Source organism: Leptonychotes weddellii, chromosome 13 (genome assembly GCF_054177405.1).
Source record: "Leptonychotes weddellii isolate Sample4059 chromosome 13, ASM5417740v2, whole genome shotgun sequence".
In the NCBI taxonomy this organism is placed as follows: domain Eukaryota; kingdom Metazoa; phylum Chordata; class Mammalia; order Carnivora; family Phocidae; genus Leptonychotes; species Leptonychotes weddellii.
Window position 1 is genome coordinate 52,846,150 of NC_138381.1, and position 12,471 is coordinate 52,858,620.

Here is a 12,471-nt window from a genome sequence, read left to right on the forward strand (position 1 = left end):
TGTAATAATTGAGATGACAAGGCCCTAAACTAAGAGTCGTGGAGATACAAAGGGGTAGGTTAACAGTACAGTACAAACAGTACAAAAACATTTAGAAGGTAGGATCCATAGGATTCAGTTACAATTGGATTTTAACTTGGGTCATTGAATAGACAATGGTAGAGTACAGTTGACCCTTGAACAATGTGGGGGTTAGGGGTGCTGACCCCTCTTGCAGTCTAAAATCCATGTATAACTTTTAACCACCCCCAAAACTTAACTACTCAACTACTGTTGACTGGAAGCCCTACAGATAACATAAAGTCAACACATATTTTATATGTTATATGTATTATATGTATTTTTACAGTAAAGCTAGAGAAAAGAAAATGTTACTGAAATCATAAGGAAGAAAAAGTATGTTTACAGTACAGTACTGTATTTATTGAAAAAAGACCACATCTGAGTAGCCCCACACAGCTCAAACCCATGTTGTTCAAGGGTCAACTCTGTACTGAGACAGAGGAAGAGGAGCAAGCTTGGGGAGTAAAAGTATTTTAGCTTTTGGATATATCGAGTGGGAGTTGTCTATGAAACATCCAGGTGGAAACGTTAGCTACAGAGTTGGGTGTGGGTTTGGAGTCGAAGAGAGAGGTCTTGCTATGAGAGTCAGCAGGCTATATTATAGGTAGTAGCTGAAACCTTTGATTTACGTGATACCATGTAGGAAGAGTTTACTGATGGAGACTAGTTCTGAAAATAGACAATGGAGAACATTTATTTATTTATTTAAAAATTTTATTTATTTATTTGACAGAAAGAGACATAGCGAGAGAGGGAGCACAAGCAGGGGGAGTGGGAGAGGGAGAAGCAGGCTTCCCCGCCGAGCAGGGAGCCCAATGTGGGGCTCGATCCCAGGACCCTGGGATCACGACCTGAGTCGAAGGCAGACGCTTAACGACTGAGCCACTCAGGCGCCCCAGTGGAGAACATTTAAAGCCAAACTGAGGAAGAAGACCTGGAAAGGGAAATTCCTATGTGTTTAGAGATGCAGAGAAATCATGAGAAAATGTCATAGAAGCCAAAATGGAATCATTTCAAAAGGAAGCTATCCTTCACAACCAACTCCAGAAAAAAATAAAAATTTTTTAAAAAGGAAGCGATACTTCAAATGCTTTGAGAAGTTGAATAAGACAAGGATTATTAGGAGTCTGTTGAATTTGATAACTAAGTAAGAGCAAGTTTGTAACATTCTACCTAATGCTGCCATTTGGGGAAGGAGCTAGTTTCTTTGAATTGAGAAGTTAATGGGAGATCAGAGAGTGAAGAAAGTAAATGTGGATTAGTTTAAGAATAAACAAATCTTAGCTGTGAAGAGAAGAATGGAAAGAGGTGTTAGATGGTAAAAAGGGTTAAGAGAGTGATTTTTAACATGGCAAAGACTTGAACCTGCTTTTTTCTTACGACAGTTTAATTGAAATGTACTTTATATAATGTAAAATTCATCCTCTTAAAGTGTACAATTCAGTGGTTTTTAGTATATTCACAGAATTGTGCAGCCATCTCCACAGTCAACTCTAGAACATTTTCATTACCTCAAAAAAGAAACCTTTTACTCATTTTCAATCACTCACCATTCCCTCTCTTCCGACCCATTAGCAGCCACTGATCATCTCCTGTCTCTGGATTTGCCTCTTCTGGACATTTCATATACATGGAATCACATATATGATCATTTGTGACTGACTTCCTTTACTCAGTATAATGTTTTCAGGGTTTATCCATATTATAGCATATGTCAGGACTTCATGTCTTTTTATTGCCAAATAATCTTTCATTGCCTGGTTACACCATGTTTTGTTTATCCATCGATCAGTTGGTGACTATTTGAGTTGTTTCTACTTTATGGCTTTTGTGAGTAATGCTGATATGAATATTCATGTGCAAGTTTTTGTATGGATGTATGTTGCTCCTAGGTGTATACCAAGGAATAGAATTGCTGGATCATATGGCTACTCTTATGTTTTAACATTTTGAGGAACTGCCAAACTGTTTCCCAAAGCAACTGCACCATTTCATTATGCAGTGTAAGGATTGTGATATCTCCACATCTTCACCAACACTTGTTATTTTCTGGCTTTTAAAATTTTAGCTGTTCTAGTGGGTGTGAATTGGTATCTCATGGTGGGTTTGATTTGATGATGATGACCATCTTTTCATGTGCTTGTTGGCCATTTGTCTATCTTCTTTGGAAAAATATCTATTCAAGTTCTTTGCTCTAAACCCCTAAAATTGGGTGGTTGTCTTTTTGTTGTTGAGTTTTAAGAGTTCCTTTATATATTCTGGATGTTAGACCCTTATCAGAATATGATGTGCAAATATTTTCTTCCATTCTTTAGGTTCCCTTTTTACTTTCTTGATAATACCCTCTGATGTACAAAATTTTTAAATTTTGATGAAATACAGTTTTCCCATTTTTTTCTTTCATTACTCATGATTTCGTGTCATATCTAAGAATTCATTGTCAAATCCAAGGATCTGAAAATTCACGCTATACTCTCTTCTAAAAGTTTTTTGGTTTTAGTGTTTATATTTGGGTGTTGATTCATTTTGAGTGAACTTTTGTTCTGAGGTATGGGTCCATTTTCTTGCATGTGGAAATCCAGTTGTTTCATCCCCATCTGTTGAAATGACCATTCTTTTCCCATTGAATAGTCTTAACACCCTTGTTGATAATCAGTTGACCATAGATGTTTGGGTTTATTTCTGGACTCTCAAATCGATTCTATAGGTCTGTCTATATGTTTATACTAATGCCAGTACCACATTGTTTTGGTTACTCTAGTTTTGTAGTACCTTTTGAAATCAGGAAGTGTGAGTCTTCCAACTCTGTTCTTTTTATTTTTTGTGTGTGGCTATTTAGGGCCCGTTGCAATTCCATATTAAACTGAGGATCAACTTTTCCATTTCTGCAAAAGAGATTGTTGAAATTTGATAAGAGTTTACATTGAGTCTATATATCCCTTTGAGTTACAGCAATACTTTGCTACTTCCAATCTGTGAAAAGGCTGTAATCTCTATGTTGTACCTTTTACCCTTGCTATTGGAATTTTTTTTTCTTTAATTTCATTTTTGGAATGTTTGGTTCTAGTGTGTGGATATGTAGTTTATTTTCTGTCTTCATCTTGTATCCTATAATTTTGTTAATCTCATTAGCTCTAATAATTTCCTAGTATATTCTTATGGGTTTTCTGTGTAAGATCATGTCATCTGTGAATGAATAGAGACAGTTTTACTTCTTCCTTTCCAGTGTGAATGCATTTTATTTTATTTTAAAGATTTTATTTATTCGTATAACGGAGAGAGAGCATGCACATGAGCGGGGGCAGGGGGGAGAGGGAGCAGACTCCCCGCTGAGCAGGGAGCCCGATGGGGGCTTGATCCCAGGACCCGGAGATCATGACCTGAGCTGAAGGCAGATGCTTAACCAGTTGAGCCACCCATGCGCCCCTGCATGCATTTTATTAATTTTTTTTCATAATTGCCATTGCTTGAACTTCCAGCTCAGTGTTGAATAGAAGTGGCAGGGGCAAACCTCTTTGTCTTGTTCCTGGTCTTAGGAGGAAAGCTTGCAGTCTTTCACCATTAACTGTAATGTTAACTATGGGTTTGTCACTGATGCCCTTTATCAGTTGCCTTCTATCCATAGTTTGTCAGATGTTCTGTTAAATGTTTGTTAATATTTCTGCATATTTTTTAATTAAAACATTTTTTCTATTATTGATTTTCAGTGTCATTTCATTGTGGTCAGAGAACATAACTTTGTGTGCTTTCAATCTTGTAAACTTTATTCAGGTTTGTTTGTGGCCTAACATATGATCTGTATTGAAGAATGTTCCAGTGCACTTGAGATGAATCTGTTTTTTTATGCTGTTGTTGAGTGGAGTGTTCTGTAGATGTCTGTTAGGTCTAGTTTGTTTAAAGCATTGTTCAAGTCTTCTCTTTCCTTTTTGGTGTTCTGTCTAGTTGGTCTGTCCATTATCAAAAGGGGGATATTGAAGTCTTCAACTATTGTTGAACTGTTTCTCCTTTCAATTTAGTCAGGTTTTTGTTCCATGTCTTTTAGGGGTATGTTATTAGGTGCGTATACATTTTTAATTGTTATCTTGTTGACACACCTACCCTTTTATTATTATGTAATATTCTGTCTCTTGTAATAAATTTTGTCCTAAAGTTTATTTTGTTTGCTATTAGTATAGTCAGTCATCCCAGCTCTCTTTTGGTTACTGATTGCATGAAGTATCTTTTTCCATCCTTTTACTTTTTTTTAAATTTAATTTTTAAAGATTTTTTATTTATTCATTTGAGAGAGAAAGAGCACATGAGAGCACGAGCAGTGGGGAGGGTCAGACAGAGAGAGAGAAGCAGACTCCGTGCTGAGCAGGGACCCTGATGCAGGGTTCAGTCCCAGGACTGTGGGATCATGACCCAAGGCAAAGGCAGACGCTCAGCTGACTGAGCCACCCAGGCACCCTTTTACTTTCAACTTGTCTATTAGAACTTGAGCCTCCTGTGGGCAACATATAGTTGGATCTTTTTAAAAAAAAAAAAAAAAACGTTTTGCCACTATCTGCCTTTTCATTTTGGGAATTTAACTTATTTACCTTTAAAGTAATTACTGATTAGGAGGAACTTCAGGCCTATTGTGGTTTGTCTTCTATATATTTTATATCTTTTTTATTCTTCAGTTCTTCCATTACTACCTTCTATGTTTCTTTGCAGTGTATTTTAATACCTTATATCTTATTTACTATATATTTTTGAGTTATTTCTTAGTGGTTGCCCTGGGATTACAATTAACATTTTAATTTGTAATAGTCTGGTTCAGGTTAATACCAGTTTAATTTCAATAGTGTATAAAAACTGTACTCCTATAGCTCCACTCACCCTTTTGGTGCTTTTGTCACAAGTTGTATCTTTATACATTGTATGCCCATCTGATTTAAAATTGTTGCTTTATGCAGTTGTCATTCAAATCAGAAAGGAGAAAAGAGATACAAACAAAAAATACATTTTTAAAAATTTTTTAAAGATTTTATTTGAGAGAGAGAGCACGCATGCATGCACAAGTTGGGGCAGAGGCAGAGGGAGAGGGACAAGCAGACTCCTGGCTGAGCAGGGAGCCCAATGCAGGGCTTGATCCCAGGACCCTGAGATCATGACCTCAGCTGAAGTGAGACACTTAACTGACTGAGCCACCCAGGCGCCCTGGAAAATACATTTATACTGTCTTTTGAAATTGATATGTCTTTTATATTTACCTATGTAGTTACTTTTACCAGTGTTCTTTATTTCTACATGTGGATTCAAGTTAATTACTGTCTAGTGTCCTTTTCATTTCAGCATGAAGGACTCACTTTAGCATTTCTTGTAGGATAGATCCATTAGCAATGAATTCATTCAGATTTTCTTCCTCTGAGAATGTATTTTTTTTCGTTTACTTTTGAACGATAATTTTACAAGATAAAGATTCTCAGTCGACAGTGTTTCTTCCTTCCAGTACTTTGATTATGTCATTCCACTGCCTTCTGGCCTTTATGGTTTCTGATGAGAAGTCAGCTGTTAATGATATTGTGAGGATCCCTTGTATGTGATGAGTCACTTCCTTCTTGCTTCTTTCAAGATTCTCTGTCTTTGAACTGTTTGATGAAGATGTGCCTCAGCGTGAATTTCATTGAATTTCTTCTGCTTGGAGTTTGGTGAACTTCTTGGATATATAGATTAATATATTTCATTAAGTTTGAGACATTTTTAGCCACTATTTCTTCAAATATTTCTGCTCTTTCCTCTCTCCTCTCCTTTTGGGACTGCCATTATGCTTGGTGTGCCAGATGGTATCCCACAAATCTCTTAGGCTCTCTTATATTTTCTCCATTAATTTTTATGTCCAATCCCCAGGCTGATATATTTCAGTTGACCTATCTTTAAGATCACTGGTTCTTTGTCCTGCCTTCTCAGATCTGCTGTTGAGCCTGTGCAGTGAATTTTTCATTTCAGTTATACTTTTTAACTCCAGGATTTCTATTTGATTGTTTTAAAAATAATTTCTATCTCTTTATTAATATTCTTCATCTGGTGAGACAGAGTTCTTACACTTTCCTTTAGTTCTTTAGACATAATTTCCTTTTGTTTTTGAACATACTTAAAACAGATTTAAAGTCGTTGTCCAGTAAGTATAATGTCTGGGATTCCTTAGGGAGAGTTTCTAGTGATTGATCTTTTCTCCTGTGTATGGGCTCTTCCTTCTTGTTTTTTTACATGCATGTAATTTTTGTTGAAATTGGACATTTTGAGTATTACAATATGGTAGCTGTGGAAATTAGGCTCCTCTTTCCCCAGAGATGTGGCTGCTTGTTGTAGCTGTTGTTGTTAGTTTGTTTAAGAACTTTTCTGAACTAGTTTTGTAAAGTATACATTCTTTGTCATGTGTGCCCATTGAAGTTTGTGTCTGTGTTCTGTCAGCTAACGATTGGACAGGTATTTCCTTAAACATTTGGTACCAAAAACGTCTTCAGAAGGGTGTTGTGCTTATGTTGGAATATTTTATTCCCTGAGCACTCAGCCACTTTACAACTCTGGTTAGCCTTAATTTACTGTTTGTATAGAGGTCAAGCTCACCCAGAAGTGAGAGTCTAGGGACTTCTTGGGTAGGATAAACTCAGCGAAATCCACGCTGAGAATCTTAAACAGTTGAAAGACAAAGGCAAAGAGAGAATCTTGAAAGAAGCAGGAGTGAAGTGACTCCTCACATACAAGGAATCCTCAGTATCATTTAACAGCTGACTGTTCCGACTTCTTAGCAGAAACCATAAGAGGCCAGGAGGTGGTGGGATGACATATTAAAGTCCTGAAAGAAAAAAACTGTCAACCAACAGCTGGCAAAATTCCTGGGCATGTGCACAGCCCTAGGCATACATGTTGTGTCCTAGATTCCCAGAAATCTGTTGAAGCTGTTCAAGGTCCTTATTTCTCAAAATATCTCATTGCCCAGCCTTTCTTCCCAAGGTTTTTGGTCAGTTTGTTTGCACCAACTGTTATTCATTGTGTCAGGCAGCAAGCGCTGAAAACGTCTGCTTGTATATGTTTTTAACAAACATCCTTTGTGTTCTGTAGTAGTGGCTTTAGCTTGGGGGAAGTCTGAGTTAGCAGCATTAGGTGAGTTAAAGCAAGACTTTTTCACACATCTTCCAGGGAGCCATTAGATTGGTAAAACAAATGATTTCAGTTTGTTTGTAAATGAGATTTGTTTCGCTCTACCAGTACTAGGAATGTGGGCTGTTGTTTTCACAGCCACCACTGAGTTGGGGAGCCCAGGATAGGACGAGAGTAAGTTAAATGCCACAAAGCTCTATGTTCTTACCAAGATTTAGCTGTTTTTCTTGAATCAGTACCCCTTGGATTGCTACAAGCTTTTGGTTAGTTTCTGGTGTTCTGGAAACAGTTTTCAGTTGCTTTTGCTGTTTCTTGTGCCAGCATTTTGCCAACATTACTCCATCTATTTATCATACTACACTTGTTTTTAGGCTACCTGTATTAGTATAGTTCAAGTGAATTTCATATTTCATGTAGCATACAGTGGGTCAGTATATTCTCTTTCTCAGTGCTTTATTTTTCAAGGATTTTAGGTGCTTTAAGAGATGCAATATAAATAAAGGTTTTCTGGCTGTTAGTAAACACTACAATAAGCACCCTTTAATTACATTTTTGCTTACTTTGTGTATTCAAGGATAAGGTTTTGACAGTGGAATTGCAAGGTGAGAATATTAGTTTTTGATAGGTTTTGCTAAATTGCCCTTTTAAATGTATCAGTTTACACTTTTACCAGTAGTGTCTTCACCTTTCCATTATTGGGTATTAGACTTGTTCATCTTCAGAAAATTTGTGGTTGAAAAAGAGTATCTCTTTAATTTCCTATTCCTTCATTTTTAAAATATATTTTTAAAAAAGATTTATTTATTTATTTTAGAGAGCAAGAGAGAGTGGGGGGGAGGGATGGAGGGAGAGGGAGAGAGAGAGAATCTTAGGCAGATTCCCCCCTGAGCATGGAGCCTGATGTGGGGCTTGATCTCACAACCCTGAGATGATGACCTGAGCCAAAATCAAGAGTCAGATGCTTAATTGAGCCACCCAGGCACCTCCATTTTTAAAATGTCTTTTTTGTGTATTTTGTGTTTATACGTTCTTTTTTTTTTTTAAAGAAAATTTTATAAAGTATTTGTCATGTTGTAGGGGGCGCCTGGGTGGCTCAGTTGGGTGTCCGATTCTTGATTTCAGCTCAGGTCGTGGTCTCAGGGTTGTGAGATTGAGCCCTGTGACAGGCTCTGCACTCAGCGGGGAGTCTCCTGGATTCCTCTCTCCCTCCCCCGCCCCCGTTTGTGCACTCTCTCTCAAATAAATAATTAAAAAAATATATATATCTGCCATGTCTAGTGCCAGTATTTTTTTCCCAAGTTTCTTCGTGGCTTTTTAAATTTGTTTATGATGGGGTGCCTGGGTGGCTCAGTCAGTTAAGCATCTGACTCTTGCTTTCAGCTCAGGTCATGATCTCAGGGTCATGAGATCGAGTTCTATGTTGGGCTTGGTGCTTAGCGGGGAGTCTGCTTGAGATTTTCTCTCTCTCCCTCCCCCCTGCCCCCTGCTTGTGCATTTGTGCTTACTGTCTCTCTTAAAATCTTTTAAAAAATGTTAATGATTTGTAATAAAACTATGAAAGAATTTATGATGTTTTAAAAATGTACTTAAGATTTTTTGAAGGGTTTTCAAATGGACAAAGAGAAAAGGCAGAAAAAGTTTCGTTTTTCATAGTCTTGTAAGGGGGAGAAATACAGTTTAGAAAATCTCAAGCTTTGTCCAGACATCTTTATGCTCTTGCTTTTTTAGCACAATTAAATATTGGCTAATATTACTGCTTACTGAGTACCTACTGGATATGAAGGATTTCATTTTATTTAATCTTGGCAATGCCTTGCCAGATGTCAACATTGCTTTGTACGGATAAGGAAATTTGGTCCCTGAAAGGTGATGGCATTCAGTTAAAACCCATAGCTATGTTCCAGACAGAGCTAAGATTTGAATCCAGATCATCTCTCAGACTCCAGAGCCCATATACTTCCTATTTACCAAATTCTCTCTCCATCAGGATATTTCCCAGTTTCCTTACAGAGAGAAGGGGGCCTGGGTGATAATACAATTGTGTTTTTCTCAGCCATTAAAAGATACTACCAAAGGAATAGCATTTCTTTTATGTTCTTGCAGACATATTTTATACACATACAAAGAAAGTTGTATGTATAAATATGTATACTTTTAAAAAAGATTTTATTTATTTTAAAGAGAGAGAGTGTGCATGCATGAGCAGGAGGAGGGGCAGAGGGAGAGAGAGAATCTCAAGCAGACTCCACACTGAGCCCGGAGCCCGACGCAGGGCTGGATTCTATGGCCCTGAGATCACGACCTGAGCTGAAATCACGGGTAGGTCACCCAGCCGACTGAGCCACCCAGGTGCTCCTAAGTGTGTATACATCCTATTCTAAACAGGTGTTTTTTTTTTTTTTTTTAAAGATTTATTTATTTTAGAGAGAGAGAGCATGCAGTGGTGAGGGGCAGAGGGAGAGAAAGAATCCCAAGCAGACTCCTGGCTAATCGAGGAGCCCAATGCAGAGCTCAGTCTCATGACCCTGAGATCATGACCTGAGCCAAAATCAAGAGCTGGCCGCCCAACCAACTGAGCTACACAAGCACCCCACTATTCTAAACAGTTGTAATACATGGAGTGAGGGAATCTGTATTTGTTGAGCACTTGCTGTGTGCCAGGTACTAGGCCTATTTATATTTGAGTGAAGTCCTTAAAACTGGTTGCCTTGAAAAGTTGTATAAATACTTAAAAGTGAAGCTTTTACATAAAAGGTTATTGAAAACAAAAATACTAGTAAAACTCATTTGGAATTGCTTTCAGAGCTAATACCATGATGTAATGAAGTATGGCAGTTCATTATGAATGGAACATTAAATTAATTCAAAAGCACTAAAAATTGAGAGGCAGATATTGTGACAGGTTGAGAATAAAACTGCATACTATTGCCATTGTTTAAAAATGGGGTGTGTTTGTCAGTTATAGAAACAGTGTTGTGTGACCAGGACTTTCCTCTTAACCTTTTCGTAAGTAAGAATGTTTCACCAACTTGCCAGTGATGGGTGCCTTTAGATAAATATAGTTGGATAAGGAGCTACTAAAGAGAAAAAAGAGATCTGGGGAAGATGAGGAAAGAAAACTCCCCTTCCCTATACTGGGAAGAAGACTTTGTAAGGAAGATTCATAAATTATAGATGTAATTTTAAGATGTTGGTAATTTTAAGTAGTTTCTTTCAGAGTTGAAATAGTGAATCAAGAACTTTGACTTTCTGCTTAGGAAAATTATGGGAAACAAGTGTGAATATAAAACTGGAGAAAAGGCTCATTGAAGTCCATTTTGTTATCCTACTAGTATGGTAACAAACAGTTGAAAAGCAGCAGATACCATCTAAGTTTTTCAACTTAAGTTTAGCATTTTAAGAAAAGGTATATTATGAGTATATTATAGTCTTAAATGTGTATCTAATATGTATTTATACTCTTATTTGGTATTTACTGAATATAAATAATACTCTTATTTGGTATTTCAGTATTAATATACTTTTAACTGTATATTAAAGAGTATATTATGACATTAAATTTAGCTTCCTCAGGTTTTCCTAACATTACTTTTTTTTTTTTTTAAAGAAAATTTAAAGCAGTTTTAGGTTCAGAGCAAAATTGAGCAGAAAATAGAAAGATTTCCCATATATCCCCTGCCCCCACACATGCATAGCCTCCCCCCATTATCAGCACCCCCCCCACCGCCCCCCCCCACCAGAGTGGTACATGTTATGCTTGATGACCCTACGTTGACACATCATAATCACCCAGTCCATAGTTATATTAAAGCCCACTCTTGGTGTTGTACATTTTCTGGGTTTGGACAAATACATAATGACATGTATCTGTCATTATGGTATCACACAGTGTTTTCACTGCCCTAAAAGTCCTTTGTGCCCTGCCTGTTCTTCCTTCCCTGCCTCCTCCACCAGCCATAGCAACCATTGATCTTTTAGCAGTTTCCATAGTTTTACCTTTTCCAGAATGTCTAATAGGAATCCGTACAGTATGTAGCCTTCTTAGGTTGGCTTCTTTCACTTAGTAGTAGGCACTTAAAATTTTTCCTCCATTTAAGATTTTACTCATTTATTTTTAGCACTGAATTCTGTTGTCTGGATGTACCACAGTTTATCCGTTCACTTACCAAAGGATATCTTGGTTGCTTTTAAGTTTTGGCAATTATGAATAAATGTAATTCTCTTAAGTTAGCTGCCATAAACATCTTTTTTTTTTTTTTTTTTTTTTTAAGAGAAGGCAAGAGAAAGCTAGAGTGTGTGCGTGCAAACGGGGGCGGGGGGACGGGGACAGAGGGCAAGGCGGGGGCGGGGGGGGGAGAGGGGAGAGAGAATCCCAAGCAGACCCCATGCTGAGCATGATCATGACCTGAGCTGAAACCAAGAGTCCAGTGCTTAGTCAACTGAGCCCCCAGGTGCCCCAGCTGCCGTAAACATCTTATGTATATGTTTTTGTGTGTTCATAAGTTCTCTCAACTCATTTCGGTAAATACCAAAACACCAAAGGAGTGTGATTACTTTAGTTTTATTGGAAACTGCCAAGCTGTTTTCCAAAGTGACTGCCATTTTGCATTCCCACCACCACTGAATAAGAATTCCTTTTGCTCCATACCCTTACCAACATTTGGTTTTGTCAGTGTTTTGGATTTTGGGCATTCTAATAGGTATGGTTCTTTTTTTGGTAGTTTTTTTAAATTGAGGTATAAGTGATATATAACATTATATTTATTTCAGGTGTACAATGTAGTGATCCATATTTGTATACATTGCGAAATGATCACAAGAAGCCTAATGAACATCCATCCCCATACGTAGTTACAAGAACATTTTTTTAAAGAAAAATAATTTTTTAAAAGATTTCATTTATTTATATGAGAGAGAGAAACAGACCATGAACAGGGAGAGGGGCAGAGGGAGAAGCAGGCTCCCCACTGAGCAGGGAGCCCGATGCAGGGCTTGATCCCAGAACCCTGAGATCATGACCTGAGTCGAAGGCAGACATTTAACTGACTGAGCCACCCAGGCACCCCTAAAGCAAAATAATTTTTTAAAAATCTAGATTTGTTTTATCAGGTTCATCAATTTACAGTTCCCTAGTGACATGATATGGAGCATTTTCCATGTTTGTCATTTATATATCTTCTTTGGTGTCTTCTTGTCTTTTGCCGAATTTTAAATTGGTTTGTTTTCTTATTGTTGAGTTTCAAGAGTTCTTTGTACCTAACAGTCCTTTATTATAGTGTA

At 37.4% G+C, this 12,471-nt stretch overlaps 1 protein-coding gene across 3 annotated transcripts in view; it reads left to right on the top strand.

Moving 5' to 3' along the window:
• The window catches only part of RALBP1 (ralA binding protein 1), a 58,070-nt gene that overhangs the window by 3,368 nt on the left and 42,231 nt on the right, over positions 1–12,471 (top strand). Inside the window, exon 1 of one of the 3 annotated variants that reach the window (XM_081802581.1) lies at positions 9,373–9,510. The exons of the other annotated variants lie outside the window; for them this stretch is intronic. The gene's annotated coding sequence lies outside the window, so the exon portion shown is untranslated. Of the gene's footprint in view, positions 1–9,372; positions 9,511–12,471 lie in introns of those variants that run through there. 3 annotated transcript variants of the gene reach the window in all.